At 42.6% G+C, this 16771-nt stretch overlaps 1 protein-coding gene across 8 annotated transcripts in view; it reads left to right on the top strand.

Annotated features, from left to right (window-relative positions):
• Positions 1-1743: 1743 nt before the first annotated feature.
• The window catches only part of Bbx (BBX high mobility group box domain containing), a 240622-nt gene continuing 225594 nt past the window's right edge, over positions 1744-16771 (top strand). Inside the window, exons 1-2 of one of the 8 annotated variants that reach the window (XM_050163460.1) lie at positions 1744-1883; positions 5223-5292. The gene's annotated coding sequence lies outside the window, so the exon portion shown is untranslated. Of the gene's footprint in view, positions 2018-2260; positions 2420-3073; positions 3092-3876; positions 3895-5222; positions 5293-16771 lie in introns of those variants that run through there. The other 7 variants (XM_050163461.1, XM_050163471.1, XM_050163470.1 and 4 more) reach the window with 7 other exon arrangements.

Genomic DNA, 16771 nt, shown 5'->3' with positions numbered 1-16771 from the left:
TTTTCTAAAACTTTACAAACTTGCTTTTTTTCTTTATTATTTCCTTTTTTTCCACTCTTACACAAACATTTATGGCTGTGGGAAAAATATCTTAGGTGGCATCAAGGAAACAAAATGGATGGGAGGGATGTGATGGCCTACGCCTTTACTCTTAGCACTCTGGAGACAGAGGCAGTGGAATGTCTGTGAGTTCAAAGCCAGCCTGATTTGCATAGTGAGTTCCAGGCCAGGCAAGGCTACAAAGTCAGACTCTGTCTCAAAAAATAAAGAGAAAAGGTTATCTTATTCAGTTTTCTTTTAAATTTTAAACTATCAGCTAGGCCATAAAAATTATACTATCGAATCTTCAAAACTGTTTATATTTAAGATTCTTGAAAAATTTGAATCTTGGTCAGAAGGAACCCCAGGAAAGCATCTGGGTCCTAGAATAGTGCCAGCGCGTTGTAGATGCTGAATAACCATTTAATGAAGGCAATCTTGGAAAAGCTTATTTTCATCTTCAAACAAAAACTAAAATCAAATCTAAGAATGAAAGAGACTAAAAAAACTCATTTACCCAAGATTGCTCAACTAGTTAAGAACTTGAATGTGAATTTTATTCTAATTCTTAGGTTTCTTAGGTTTGACTTTTTTCCTCAGTAACCTTTTGGCTTGTTTGTATCAAACTGTTAAACATGATCTGCCAAAGATGCAGCATAGGAAAAATATCATCAGAACTAGGTGTCATGGGACTGGAGAGATGGTTCATCCTCTTCCAGAGGATCCAGGTTCAACTCCCAGCACCCACATGGCAGCTCACAACTCTGTAGCTCCAGTTTCAGGGGACCTGACACCCATGGCAAAAATATCAATACATGTGGAAAAAAAAGACTAGGTATCACATCCACCACCATCTCTAGATGTCACCAAACATACAGTAGTCACATATGGCGGGAAACAATATAAAGCAAAGGGCTATATAATATATACTTTAAAATGTTAATCTAGGCTATTTTGAACCAAAAGGCCCATTTCTAAGGCAAACTGTCAATAGTCATTTTTCCACGAGGTGTTTATTTTTCTGCATATCTCGTGTGCCCACACAGGTGATTGCCTCCCAACTTTTAAGTGCACATTCGGCTGTTTTAGCAAAAGGTTTATCTTTGTTTCTGTGAGTTGTATTGATTTTGTTTCTCTGAGTTTGCCTACGAATGAGGCATTAACAATCTGGATGCATTCTAGTCTTGATAAACTTATCTTGCACTATTTTGGCCTAGGTGATGGTTTACCCATTGACAAAAGAAATTCAAGCTGATAAAAGCGTTTCTCGGCCACTTGTTAGCAGGCCGGGATGTAAAATCATAACACAATGCTCGCCTCTTTCACGGGGCAGCACAAGGCAGCGATCAACCCCCCCTCTCCCCTCACTTCCATATCCAGTGGAGTTGTAGTTTATTACCATAACCCTCCCAAGTCAAAAGGACACCAGTTCCAAGCCTGGCAACTTGGTCCAGAGAGGGCTTCTCCCCTGATCCTCACTCCGCCGGGCCTCTCTACCTGTCCTCGCCCACTGTCTACAGGTCCCGAACATTAGAAAATAGAAAATGTGATGATCTTTGTGTGTCTCTGTGAAATGTGTGTATGTGTGCGTGTGTTTGGGTGTAACGCGCCTCCTGTTTGGCTGCGCCGCCCGTCCGTCACGGCGCGGGCCAATGGCAGGCTGCCTTATATAAAATGAGTGTTTTCAGTCTCTCCGGGTTGCATGTACTGTATGTGGAGCAGTGTACAGTGGAGCGGAGGCAGCGCGGCTCCGCGAGCTCCTCTCCACTTTCCCATAGAGAGCCCCTGACTGGCCGCTGAGGGCGAGCCACACACACGCCCTCGCGCCGCGGCGAGCCCGCGAGGTAGGCGCCCGCCATCCTCAGCCTTCGCGGGCGCTCTCCCGCACTTTCTGTTTTCCGACTCACTTGCGAGCCGCCGGGGCTGCAGCCCGAGGACTCCGCGGCTGGAGCGGCGGCGGCGGCGGCGGCGGCAGCCGGTAGGGTGGACTTGAGGAAGGCGAGGGGAGCCCGCGCGTCCGGAGCCCGAGCCGCCACCGGCCGGCGCCTCGCGGGCCACTTTCCCCTCAGCCAAAACTTTGGGTGGCGTGAGGTCGGGCCGAGGGTCGCGGCGGCCGCGCGGGTGGCGGGCCCGGGCCGGGGGGCGCGCGGCGCTGCCCGGCGAGCGCGAGCTGGGGGCCGGGCTGGGGAGGAGTAGGCCAGCCGGTGCCAGGCTGCGTTTGCAGGCGAGCACCTCTCGGCGCCCGGGCAGCGCCGCCTGAGGGGGCACGGAGCCGGGGCGCGGGCTGGAGGCGCCGGAGGAAAACAACAACGGAGCGGTCCTCACGCCGGCGGGGCGGCTCGTGGCCGCCCGGGGAGCCCCAAACTTCAGGGAGGCGAAAGTACGTGGAGGAGCCCCGGGCAGGGCTCGGCTGCCGGGGGGGGGAGGTGGGGCCTTGGGGGAGCCCCGGGGCAGGGGAGGAAGGTACGGGAAGGCTGCCCTCGGTGGGTCGGGGCTACGTTTGCGTGTGCGCGTCGGTGACCGGGAACAGCAGCCCCCAGTTGCTCGTTCATCTGGAGAGTTAGGATTGGGGTGTTCCGGCCCCGAGATCGGTGTCCCCCCTCGTCCCTCACCCCCCACCCCCCAGCCAAATGCGCGGCGAGTGGAGAAAGTGCTGTTTTAGTGCCAGAGTAGCCTGGAGGAAGAACAGGGGAGAGGGGAAGAGGGCGAAGAAGGCGAGAGAGGGAGAGGGAGGGGAAGGGGAGAGGGAGGGGAAGAGAGAGAGAGAGAGAGAGAGAGAGAGAGAGAGAGAGAGAGAGAGAGAGAGAGAGAGAGAGAGNGAGAGAGAGAGAGAGAGAGGGAGAGAGAGAGAGAGAGAGAGAGAGAGAGAGAGAGAGAGAGAAGCGGGAGGGAAGAGAGGAGGGGGGAGAGGAGGAGGGAGGCTGTGTCAGGATTTTGCTTGAATGTGGGATTATGTTGTGTCAATAAGTTTAAGGTGGAGAGAGCGAGGCTGGGGGTGGTGGCGGTGGAGGGGAGGAGGAAGGCCTTGGCTGTTTAAAGACTCATTCTGAAGGTAAGTTATGGCATTGCATGGTCGCGATGACAGAAAACTTGCAGATCCTTTATCCGGGGATGGGGTCGACGCCTCCAGAAAGAGCCTCCCCAACCCTCTGAAGCCACGCTCGTGTTACACTGTTATTTGCTGCGATCCGGGTCGCTAGTAAATTACAGAAATCCGACTGGAGGCTTCTTTTCCTCCTCCACCTCGCTCGCTCACTCACCCTCAGAAATGTATTATTATTAGTATTATTTTATTTATTTTGGGGATATCGCATGAAACTTAACGTAACTGAGACCGAACCCTAGTCCTGTAATTTACAAGGACCCTGGATCCAGGAATCTGGAACACGTTTATGTGTGAAATACCCGCGATCATTTCTGCTAAATGAGGAAGGTAAAACGAAACGATGCAAAAAGCTAAGACACAACATGTACGACAGAGGGGGGGGGGGAGAGGGAAAGACACAGAGACAAGCTATTTTTTGCTTTCCTTTCTGTAGAAAGGAAAATAAAGCGTGCATTGCCCTTCCTTCCCTGTGTGTAGGGTCTAGTCAATATTTTAACTGTCTGAGGACAAATTAGCCCAGGTGGATCTTGTTGAAAAGTTTCGCGAGGTGGGGTGGAGGTGGGGGGTGCGAGGGGGGGAGGTGGGTGGAGGTGGTGGGGGATGGGGACCGAGCTCGCTCTGCCTCGGCTAATGGTCATTGGCCTGGGGCTTTGAAACCATTGCCTGTCCTGCTAATGACACGTCCAGTTCTCGTCTACCGGCCGTGGACGCCGGGCTGCCGTTCCTCGGGCTGGCTGGCGGGGACTGGGGTACTTTCCCTGCACGGGGAGGGGCGCTCTCGGCCATCCCTTGGGGCTGCCCACTCGTGGCGTGGGTTCCCCACGCGCGTCCTCTCCTCTGCGTGCCGCCGCCACCTCTGCTCGCGCGACTTTTGTAGGCAGCCTACGGCCAGGGGGCGCCGGGGTCCCCGGAGAGGACATCTCTGCGCGGCCACCCGGCGCCCGGCCCCACGCGCGCCACGCCGCGCGGTCCAAGCCTGGAATGGCAGCACGGGGCCGGGCGGCGGCGGTGCCTCCCTGGGGGGCGGCCGAGGCAGCGGCGGCGGGATCTTCGCCGGGGCCCGCGGGAGGAGGAGGAACGGGAGGAGGAGGAACGGGAGGAGGAGGGGAAGGAGGAGGAAGAGGAGGCGAGGGAGGGAGGCGTTCCCCCCCCCCCAGGACCGCCGCCAGTTCGAGCCGGCACGGGCTCAGGGACACCCCACTCGTTGCTCCTGCGTTGTGGAAAGGTGTTTAGCAGACTTTTACGCCCTGAGTGTGGGATTTACACTTCATTTTTTTTTCCTTCCTCCTCTTCCCCAAAGCAAGATGGACTCTATTGCCTTTCTCTTTCTTGCTCTACCTCTGCCTCTGTCTTGTCAGCCTTTAAGATCGACATTTTGTACTAAGATGCAAACTTGATGGTGACCAGCAACAAAGCCTGGGTGGGATCCCTCCCTCCCTTTCTCCCTCAGCGTTTCCTAGCTTCCCCCACCCCGACCTCGCCGACCTGGTGGCCTGCGCTTGCTGTCGTGAGCTCTGGAGAATGTGTTTCCCCAGGTCGACTCCGATCTCCAGTCTCGGGATTGTGACCCAGCCAAGCTGTTGGGAGCTGGCTGTGGCCGCCCAGGTCTGCAGGTCTGAGGTCTGAGGGCTGTGGTACCTGGAGCCGCTGCTGCCGTGGCTCCTCAGGCTGGCTGACTCCTGGGCACAGCGAGGCACGGAGGAGTGCCCATCGATCTTTACGATTTGGTTACTGGTGTATTTGTCCAGGGGGTGGTGATCACTTGTGCAAGTTGATGAATGATTGTGATGTAGGCTTTCCTGTTCAGAACGGATCAACTTTCTGCTTTGTACAGGCAGGGAGTAGAAAGCAGGGTTCTGGGGAGACCCTGGAATGCCAGCTGGGCTGCCCCCACCGGCTTTGAATAAGCGAAGATGCTTTCCCTTTCTGCCCTTGCAGCTCTTTCAGGGAGGAGGGTGGAGACAGGCAAGGGGCTGCTGTGGAGCTGGACTCCTGGGTTTTGGGCCCTTTCTTCATAGAACTGTACTCTTGTAAAGCCTTCCCGTCCTGATGATGTGCCTTTATTTGTTACTTATAGGGTACTATCGTCTGACAAAGGCTCTGCTGCTGTTCATCTTCCTGTGGTCCTCCATTTACCTTCTTCTCGGGTAAGTATGCACCCACTTGAGAGCGGGAAGGGGGTAGTGACAGAAGGGTCGTTATTAGACACTTTTTGGGGTTATAATCCTCCCCTCTTCACCCCCCCCCACACCCGGGGAGCTTGTCTCACAGAGTTTCTCTCAGGCTTTACAGTTTAGCTGTAGGCTATTGCCAGTTCAAGGTAGTTTAAAGGCTTGCTTGCTTGTCTGCCAAGTGTCACTTGAAAACTAATTATCAAATAGACATTTTAGTTGGTAATGAAGTTTTACACAGAGTTGAAGACCTAGTAAATTTGTCAGACAGTAATGTAGAAGGCTTGTAATGTGGGAACGAACTTATTAAAAGCCCAAGGAAACACCATAAAGAAGACTTCTCTAATTATGTGATGCACTCACTTTTCCCCAGATACTCATCTTTTGTGGTACATGAAACAGTTACTTTTAGGTTAGGGTACTATAGTAAATCTTTTATTTAATATACAAACGTGATTCAAAATTGATCCTAATTTCTGTAAAAATTTATGTAATCGGAGAAATTAGGAGCATTTTACTAATCCTGTGCATAAAACAAACATTTTTTCTGAGATTTATTGTTAACTGCCATTTTCAGATATATGTCTCCCAAATCTCCAAAATGGAAAATTTGGCAAAATATGTCTGGGGTACTAAGTGTCTGAAAAGTTTGTGAGAGATGGCAGTGCAGTGCAAACAGGATTTGCACAACATTTAAGAGTAACACGGTGTCTGGAAAGTGCAGAAAACTAATTAGCAAGTCAGCCCCTCTGCTGTAAAGGTATTTAGAGTTGCAGTTGGTCTAAGAAATTAGCTGTACAGAGTTTTATAAATTTTATAAATTTGTGATAATACCATAGTGGATTTGGAAATTGTGTTTTGTCAATGAAAATGGGTTGGAGTCATTTTTCCATGAAAGAAAACTTGAGATGCCTTTCTTGTTTCCTGATTGGCTGGTTGGGATGTTGTATAGATTAATAGATATGTTAGTGTTAAAAGGGATTAAGTTTGAAGATCAGGCTTATGTGGTGGTCTATAGCTAGTAACAAATATACTTGGACATTACTGGAGGGTTTAGGTAATGTGGGGGTGTAAGGGGTGTAAGTAATTTAAATTTTATGTTTTTTTAAGTAATATAAATATTACACTGGCCCTCACCGTTAGGTATTTCCTTCAATCAGAGCTCTCATGAAGTCACATATATATGGACCAACTGGAGTGGTTGTAGTCTAATTATTTTGTAAGGTGAATTTAATATGTACCAAAATATGTGGATTTTAGTATTGCCGATTTTTTTTAAAACTTTATTTAACTTTATTTCATGTGCATTGGTATAATGATGTCAGCTTCTCTTGAATTGGAGCTACAGACAGCTGTGAGCTGCCATGTGGGTGCTGGGAATTGAACCCCGGTCCTCTGGAGGAGCAGTCGGTGCTCTTAACCACTGAGCCATCTCACCAGCCCCCTATTGCCGATTTTTTTAAGTGTTTCCTTTTCTCTATATGGCAATAGATTCATTTACACACAACACTACATTGTGTTCACTGTGGTGAACATTTAATGTTACTTTTCCCTCTGGTAATGTATTTGACCAATTCAGAAACTTAATATGAGAATCAATATCAGAATAAAAGCAATCTGACCAGCTCTTGCATTTCTTTGAGATAGCAAATGGCTCCTTCATTAAAACAGTGTTTTAAAGTACAGTCTTTGAAGTCAGTAGAGTTATCGTGACAGTGTAAAACTGGTAGTGAGAGCTTTAAAAGTCACCTTGCGTTGTTTGCATCCACAAGGTATTTGCTGGACATGAGGCTTTACTTATCAAAGTAAGAATTTAAAGAGCTTTCTGCTTCTGCATCATCTAGAGTTTCCAAACTTCTCTTATTTTTCATATCTCTATTAAATTCTGAAAATGAAGCTCTGATTTGCATTTCATGTAAAATGCCAGCTATTAAAAGGGTGGATTATCTGTGTTGTTTCATGGTGCTATGTCTTTGGAGTATTGGGGTGGTTTGAGGAAATCTTCCATTATAGACTTAGGTATCTTAAAAGCTTTACAATTTGAGACTTAATAAATCCATCTTGATCTTTGCATCTGATTAAAAAAAAGTGTTAAGAGTTATGAGTTGATGAGATAGCTTTATTTTTAATATAGAAGGAACAATGAGCCTGAAAAATAATGTGTTATTTGGCAGCTAAACTAATAAAACCACAATTTCATTAAGATGTAAAATTTCCAATTATTATTCATTAGCTAGGATGTTTGGAGGGTGTACGTTTTCCTTACTCATAAAGAGCATAGGTGCCAGCAATGTCCACATCTTCACGTGAGTCTTGCTGTGAATATCAATTTTATGTTAGAAATCTTTATTTGAAGTAATGAAGGATTCCTGGCACTATCTTTAAAAAAAAAATCAACAATAACCAACTTTTGGGAGCATGTCTTTACAGATGTACCTGCCTGCTTTTGCTGTACTGCAGGTAATGCCCACGTTTCTTCCTAGTGTCTCACTACTGTGCTGACTGTGTTTCTAGCTGTGCTAATCAGATTAATTTAGATGTACGGATCATCTGCAATGTGGGTATCAGGGAGCTAAGTGTTAAGCAGATACTTAGCTCAAGAAAAAGGCACTTTTTTGAACTTGTACTTCGGCGTCCACTCAATCTTTAACACCTCACCACCAAGGGCTGCTTTTAAAACAGGCTTGACTGATGTGGTGTCTCTCCTGTGCCTTGCATCATATGTGCCTATATTTTTCAGTCATATCTGGGGGAAGCTAGATTTCGATTTCACGCAATATGCATAGTTGATCATTTTAACATATCAGGAGTTATTGTTCCTTGGAATGCCAGGTGTATCATCTTAAAGCTGTCCAGATTTACCCAGAAAAATCCCCTGTGTTAGTGGGGATCCTTATCATATTTTTCCTTTCAAAGAAAAAAATATGTGATAAATATTGAAACAAGTGCCGATTAAACAAGAACATGCTTAGGAAGGCAAGCCAGTAAGGAATTCTATCTAAAAACATAAATAGAAGATGAGAAAATGAGGGAATGAAATCCTTAGCAATTTAAATTCCATGGAGTATTTGACTTATCCCCAAGAATACATAGTTAAATTATACCAATCGGTTCAAGGATCTCGGTAAGTGAAATAGCTCCACATAGTGAGGAGGCTGGATGAAAAACAAAGGGAAAATAATTAAGAGAAGACTCAAAATACCGCAAAATGTGGTTAAATAATTTTATGAGTAGTTATACAGAGACCTCAGAATGACTCTGGGGTTATAACAGAAACTCTTGGAATGGAATAACTAAGATCCTAAAAGTGACAGAAGGTTGTATTTTTTTTTTTTTGTAAAAGGAATATCAAAATTACTTACTTAAAAGGAGATAGGAAGATTAAAAATAGTTAATACAAACTGGACGGTGGTGGAGCACACCTGTAATCGCGAGGCAAAGGCAGGAGGAGCTCAGAGTTTGAGGCCACTGTGATGTACAAAGCAAGTTCCAGGACAGCCAGGGTTATACAGAGAAGCCCTGCCTTGAAAAACTGAAGGGGGAAAAAGTTAAAGCAGCCGTATTTCTTAAATTTCCTTGGCTGAGTTGTATGCAATATAATTGTACTTCCCGAATAGCATCTGAGAACTAAGCAGGTCTCTTGAGACAGTGTACGGTATCATCTGATATTTTATGTCTCTATAGAATCTTTATAAGTTGCATTTGTTCTCAGCTGTTTTATTAAACAAAAACACTAAGTATGACCCCCTAAACTTATTTTAGAACTTACTGTTTGAAAATACCAATCGTGAGTGCACGCTAAAAATGGAGGCTCTTTTACTAGATATTCTGCTCTGGCGAGGACACCCAGAAACTTAGATTTAAACAATTCCGAAGGTGATTTTTGAAGTAGGTGGGAAATACTTTGAGAAACTTGGGCATAACGGACCAACGGCTAAAGACTGAGCAGGAGTCAGCCTCTGCAATTGTTAACTGCTGAGTTCTATTCTGGCTTCCTCAGATCAAGGCTGTGTTTCAGTGTGTTCGGTGCTGTACTGACAGAGCCCTCATCACTGTAAATAACCCAGCCTTAGCATGTACAGGACAAGGGGCAGAGGCTTTGCACACAAGATGCCTTAGGTTCTACTCTGTTCTCTTTGTTGCAGACTAGTTGAGGGACTTAGAGCGTGTCGCCTCTTAGCTTTAAAACTTCTGTTATTGTATGTGCAGAATGTAATTACTGTACAGTAGTGTGGGAACTACACAAGATAATAGCATATGTAATGATTCTTAGCTGTAATCAGCACTCAGTATATATTGTGTCTGTGTTTTATTGGACAAGTCATTAGGGAAGGAAATAATAATAATAGTAAAAATAGCCAGGAAGAAGAAAAAGTCAAGGTGTGCGATAGTGGCTTTTTCATTTGAGAAATGGCTGTTTAACACATTTAAAAAGGCAGTGCCAGTTTGGGATTTAGCTATGTGGTGGGGAACTACATGTACAAAGTTCTGGCTTCATCCCCCCTCCCCGCTCACACACAAAAGGCATAGCCCAGGACAAGTGGACAAGAAAATGACGTCATATTTCATGGTGGTTAGCTGAGACCATCGAGCGGTTTTTTTTTTTTCCCCCCTGATAACTTTTATGAATACTGGGATGACTTAGAATTCAGTGGCTCTCAACCTTTGGGTTGTGACCCCTTTGGGGGTTGCATTATCAAGTAACCAATTCATAACAATGGCAAAATTAGAGTTATGAAGTAGCAATGGAATAATTTTATGGCGGGGGGGGGTACAGCATGAAAAACTGTATTAAAGGGTCACAGTATTAGGAAGGTTGAGAACCACTGTCTTAGATCATGTGTTCCTAAACTTCCATTAAGATGCGTAACTGATGTTTCCATATGGGCATCATGATGCCCCTTAGTGACAGACATAGGTAATGTTTTGCAGGACCTCATACCTAGTACTCTGTCCTGAGCTATATCCAAGCCACTGTGGACTTTTAACAAGGTTCTCTGTGTGATAAAAACCTATCATTTCCTTACTAAGAAGATGTATCGGCGTACAAATAACAATGATATAATAAAAATCTTAAATCTACTCATGGACACATATGTAAGATTGTTTATAAACTGTGGTATTTTATTCTAACTAATTATTCAGGACATTCTTCATATGCCATTGAAATCTGCCCTCTGCCAAGGTAAATTTTAGTGTCTGATAGGTTACATAGCAGATCATAAAAAGGAAGATAAGTTACGGAGAGGATCAATGTGACATGCATTAAAATCAAAATTTTATTGTGTAAAACCCAAATGCTTAACCAGGCGGTGGTGGCGTACGCCTTTAATCCCAGCACTAGGGAGGCAGAGGCAGGCAGATCTTTGTGAGTTTGAGGCCAGTCTGGTCTATAAAGTGAGTTCCAGGACAGCCAGGGGCTACACAAAACCCTGTATCAAAAAACAAAATAAACAAAAACAAATGCTCAGAAAAACAAAATTTGAAATTTAATGCAATGAAAGTATAGAAGGCCGGGCGGTGGTGGCGCATGCCTTTAATCCCGGCACTCTGGAGGCAGAGGCAGGCGGATCTCTGTGAGTTTGAGGCCAGCCTGGTCTACAAGAGCTAGTTCCAGGACAGGAACCAAAAACTACGGAGAAACCCTGTCTTGAAAAATTCAAAAAAAATCAAAAAAAAAAAAAAAAAAAAGAAAGTATAGAAGTTAAGTATCAGGGTTCTCAGCATTATCATTTTAAGTTTATACCTTGTTTTGCACATAGACATTCATTTTTAGGTACCCTCAACAACCATTTAATTTATGTAAATGAATTAAAATAAGTAATTTCTTTTTTTCCCTAAGTTTTAGGATTAGCATCCCCAGGAACTCCTTCCTACTTTATGAGTTTTAATTTGTCACATTTTAAAATCCCCAATAAATTAATAAGCTTTGTATATCTTGAAAATGCGTTTGTACTTTCACATGTCTTGGTTATAGAAGTATTTATTGAAGTAAATGTTTTTTTCTTCCTTACAACTTTGGTATCAGCATTCATTTGTCACCAAAACTTAACCCTGACTATTACAGGGTTATTTAAATAATTTTCAAGTCTGCTTAGACTATACATTTAACTTTAGATATAGCAATATATGTTTATTGTTTGCTCTATTGTAATCTAACTAGGAATTTTATGTAATATGTGCTGTTTATAGCATTTTACTGTATTAAAACCCATGGAAACTCTTAAAGTCTGAATCTTAATTTGTATAGAGATGTATGGGTTTTAAATAAGGAGGGTGATCTATTGAGTTAACTTCCTTAATTCATAGATCGGGTATTCCTACCAAAGAACCTCTTTCTGCTGACTTGAATCTGTGATGAGCCACCTGGTTGTTTTGACTTCATTACCCAGCTTGTAACTGCATCAGCTGTGCCTGCGGAATCCCTGTGGTTCTCCATGTAAGGGTACAGGCATAAAGGGTGTAAAGCCAGGGAAGCCAAAGTATTGTCTTTAATGTCTGTACCCTCAGTTGAGTGGCGGGACATGGCTTCTGGAATAGGAAGGGTTACACACACAAACTAGCTTTCGTTTAGATGAGTTTTATGTTTTCCATTTTGTTATGGTTTTTAGTTTTATTAAACAAACACAGATCTTTGAAATGTTTAGAATCATTAAGTCTTTTCTTAGAGTGGTGAACACAGTGCAGGCTACCTTAACAATATTTTGCGGTTACTGGAGGTTTGCCAAAACAGTTACGTTGTCACTTACATGTGTTTCTTCCCATCAAAAAACTAAAAATAAAATTTGGTGGTGGTGGGTATTTAATCCCAACACTTGGGAGGCAGAGGTGAGTAAATTTGGGAGTTCGATGTCAGCCTGGTCTACAGAGTGAGTTCTAGGACAGACAGTCAGGGCTACACAGTGAAACCTTGCTTTGGAAAAACAAAAAATCAAAAAACAAAACCTCAAAACCAACAATGAAATGATAGAGTGTTTTCTGAAAATTTATTCTATTCTTAGATAAGAATGTTTTTGGTTTTGTTTTATAGAGGTTCTCTATTCCTTTTTTTAAAAATTAGGAAATGGTAAGATTATGCCTTTTACTTTTAAATTCCTGTAAAACCACCATGGGTAAATGAGAAACTTACCATGAAGATGGTATGTGACCGTGTATAACATGCTAGGGATAAAGTAATACTTTGTCTCGTTTATAACTATGCTAAAACTTTCAGTCAGTTGTCATTGATAGCCACTGGAACTGTTAGACTAAAGGGTTGCTGTTTTGATAGCACTTTTATTATTGATATGACTGTACTTCTTGCTGTAGGAAAGCTGCAGATTAAAGACTCGGGTTTTATTAGTGGTGTTGATTACTGTAATATTAATAAATTCTGAGTTTTCGCTTCCTATGGCCTTTTCTTTTACTTAAAGACGGGTTTTTGTTTTATAGTCCACATTGATCTTGAGCTCGTAACCCTGCCTCTGCCTGAACAAATGCTGTGATTATGGGCCTGTACTACCATACCTGGCTTTATCTCTCTTTTTTTTTTTTTTGGTGTATCTTTCAAAACTTACTTAAGTGTAGTTCAATGATTGACTACAAATGGGGTGTAGTGGTTCACAAAACAAAACAAGAAAAAAAATCTGCATGTAGCCATCAGACTTTATCTTTCTGAGCTGCAGAAATTTAAATTTTCTGTTTTTCTTTCTGCCTTCTCTTTTTCTTTACCTAACTTTTTATTTGTCTTCAGCCACTTTTTTTTTTATCTCTTCTCCCTCTTTCTCCTTCTTACCCTTCATCCCTCTCCCAATATCCCTCTGAGCCTGTACTCAGTAATATTGCCTGTCAGTATTTAAAGATAAGAATATGGGGGTAAATTTTATTTTTTAAACTTTAATTTGATTTTAAAAATGAATTGGTTTTGGGTCATTTTAGTATTTAACACTGCTCATATTAATAAAATTGTTTGTAAGTGAGTTTGAGAATGTAAATGTTCCTCCATGTGCCAGTTGGGATAGTTATGAGGAGACTTTAGTGGGACTCGTGAAATTAGGACACCTGTTGTTTTGATGGTGTAGATTGAGCCGCATTCCTTGTTCTTTCTTTGTTTTTGAAGGTGATAGGATGACTGTGTAGTTCGATTAATACTCAATACTTTTTTTGTAGAACTGTTTCCCAAATTGTGTTTTTGGCTTTTTTGAGACAGGGTTTCCCTGTCTAGCTTTGGAAACTGTCCTGGAACTCACTTTGTAGACCAGGCTGGCCTTCAACTTGCAGAGATCCACCCACCTCTGCCTCCGAAATGCTGGGATTAAAGGCGTGTGCCACCACTGCCACTGCCCGGCCCCAAATTGTGTTTTACACTAGGAGAGAAACTTGGACCGAGAGCCTCCTTTTACTAGTTTACTTTCCATAATCACTTTCAGATGAGAAATGTCCCTGTTCTAATGACAAAGAAACCAAGTCTCAGGATAAATAATTTGTCTGAGGCCACACAGCTAGTGAGGGTTCCCCCCCCCCCCCAGGTGTAGACTGCTAGTGTGCACTGTGTGGTCTCCTGGGGCTTTGTCTGTACTTACCTGCCATCAGGACCACATTCCAAGAAGCTAGACATGAAAAGGGTTGGAGAATATTTCCACAAAGATGTGCCCGGATTTTCTTTCTCTCCAAAGAGAAGTCTTCATTCTGAAATGATGGGACTGTATTCCTTATCACTTTTAGAGGAATTGTGTGAGAAAGTCTCTGACTTGGGCCTAATGCAGGAGATTACTGTGAAAGGCAAAACCAGCTGCAAACTTAGTTTGCAAACTCGTCAGTTTCCTTTCTTGTTGTTTGTCTAGTATGGAAGTGCCCATAGCCATTATTGTTTTAATATTTATTAATTCCTCTCACATACTAGTAGAAACCATTGCTTCTTTTATGAGCAGTTACTTTTCTTCACTGAATAGTCTGTGATGTGTGCGTTTTGGGATTTTGTAATAACCCAATCAATAAATATATTTCACTAGAGGAATTTGACAGTATAATATGGGGGGTGAGTATCGTAAATTACTTTTCTGACATTTACTTTGAAAGAAAATTCAATATTAGTGGGAAAATTAGTGAGTGTATTTTAGTTTACATCATTCATATCTGATCAAACATGCTCAGATGTGTAGAGTTAGCCAGAAGTTCCAGATTCGTCAGTTTTTGAAAGTGGGTTGAGGAGATATGCATTTTCCCTTTATTTTGCCCAAGAAACTTGTTTCTATTTCTTTTGTGATAAGTAGAATATATTCCATAAAATAAAAATTTGCATGGGAAAATACTTGTGTTTAAAACATAAAGTAACATATTTTGTTGCTAAGATCTTTATTCATATGAAACCAGTTTTTTTTTTTTAAGATTTATCTTTGTGTATATGAGTGTTTCCCTAAATGTATGTTTGTGTACCACATGCATTCATGCAGTGCTTGTGCAGGCCAGAAGAGGGTGTCAGATCTCCTGGAACTGGAGTTCAGACCTTCTGAACTGCCATGTCGGTGCTGGAACCACACCCCTGTCCTCTGCAAGAGCTGGAAGAGCTCTTAGTACTGAGCATCTCTCCAGCTGCCCATTCCCAGCCCACAAGGGTTTCTCTGTGTAGCCTTGGCTGTCCTGGAACTCACTCTATAAACCAGGCTAGCTAGCCTAGAATTCACAAGGGTTTTCTCTGTGTAGCTTTGGCTGTCCTGGAACTCAATGTAAACCAGGCTAGCCTGGAATCCATAAGGGTTTCTCTGTGTGATCTTGGCTGTCCTGTAACTCACTCTCTGTAAACCAGGCTAGCTTGGAATTTAGAGATCTGCCTGCATCTGCCTCCTGAGTGCTGGGATTAAAGTCGAGTGCTGGAATTAAAGATGTGTCACCAGCACTCAGCTAGGTTGTATGTACCAGTTACCTTTTGTTTCCTCCAGCTCCCAGAACTGGGGACTGAGTCCAAGGCCTTGTGTGCTTGCTAGGCAAGGGCTCTACCACTGAGCTAAATAAATCCCTAAACCTTCAAATGTTTTTTAAATCTGAAAATTCAGTGCTCAGTGTAGTTCAGTGATTAAAGATTGTAAGTTTGCTTTCTTAGAAAGGAGATTTCTCTTTATTCATGAAACTTGAAAATACCATATATTGGTAAAGTAGCATTTGTGGGTAGTCATCTTATTAGAATATTGCCTTTCTTGCATTGGTCAAATAATGTTGAACCATAGGTGCTGACCTTTCATTTGTTTAACCTCCCACCCTCACAGCTTTCATACTGTTCTCATTCAAGTAGGTTGTAATTTGAATTAGTTTAATTTATGATAATTGATACACTTCTTTCTCCTTGATGTGTTAAGTTACACTCAAATAACAATATTTTCCTAAAAAGAAGTCTGATCAAATGCTGATGAGATTTAACTAGTCCGAGTCTTCAGTTTAATTCAGCATTTATGAATCAAGTGCCTACCATATGCTGATACTTGACCTGGACTTTGGAGGTATAAAAACAAATACAATAACCCTTGTCCTCAAAGCAAACGTGTAGCCAGGAGATGTAAATATCAGTCATATACATTAATATGTACTAGTTGTTCTGATAGGTGGGATATAAAATAGTACTAAGTAAATACTAGTGAAAAACAGGTCACTAATAGCATAGGTGTTGAACCCTGAAATATAGGTGGGAGACCTTCTTTCTATGATTCTTGTTCTAATTGTCATTAAATATAAAACTAATTTCTTGGAGCACTGGGATTCGTTCTTAAAAATTAAGTTTATAGTTGGTAGTGGCATATTTCTGTGAATCCCAGCATTTGTAAGACAAGAGACTGGAGGATGATGGCAAATTCCAGGCTGTTCTGGTCTACATGATGATTTCCAAGCCAGTTAGGGCTAAATAGTCAGACCCTTTCTCAAAAACCAAACCTAAAAAACAAATAACCCCCAAAACCCACAAATCAGTTTCGATAAAAAAATCAAGTTTGTCATGTTAAGTTTTAAGTTTATTTAAATATCAGTATTCCTTCTAATAGATTTATTAGGCTACCAAATTTTGGTACCAACTAATTCGGAGTTATATTTCAATCAAGTTTTTAAAATTTTGCTTTATAGCTATTGCTATTAATGTCATAATCTGTAATGACACCGTGACTGAACAGAAGTGTTTATATAATATCCCAGAGAGGATTTCATATACACCAATGTGAAAAGCATGATTAATAGAACGAGAAATTTAAACTAGAGGTAAAAGGGCCCAAAGACATGCCAGTGCAAATACGTCTACAGTCACTAATATTTTTACTTAGATAAACTGTACTAATTAGAAATACCTTAATAATATTTCTAGTACAAGTATTAGCATGGATTCTATGGAGGCCCATGAAAGATAATAGTAAGTTGTGCCTAGTTCCTTTATCAAGTACTTTTCAGTTCTTCCAGGGTGTTTTCAACCTGTACGTAGGTTCCTTATATAGGGATATAT

The sequence above is a fragment of the Alexandromys fortis genome, unplaced genomic scaffold (genome assembly GCF_014885135.2).
Source record: "Alexandromys fortis isolate MF-2015 unplaced genomic scaffold, M_Fortis_MF-2015_v1.1 scaffold_131, whole genome shotgun sequence".
Taxonomy (NCBI): Eukaryota; Metazoa; Chordata; class Mammalia; order Rodentia; family Cricetidae; genus Alexandromys; species Alexandromys fortis.
Note: the sequence above shows the minus strand (reverse complement) of the source record. Positions and strands in the feature narration are given on the sequence as shown.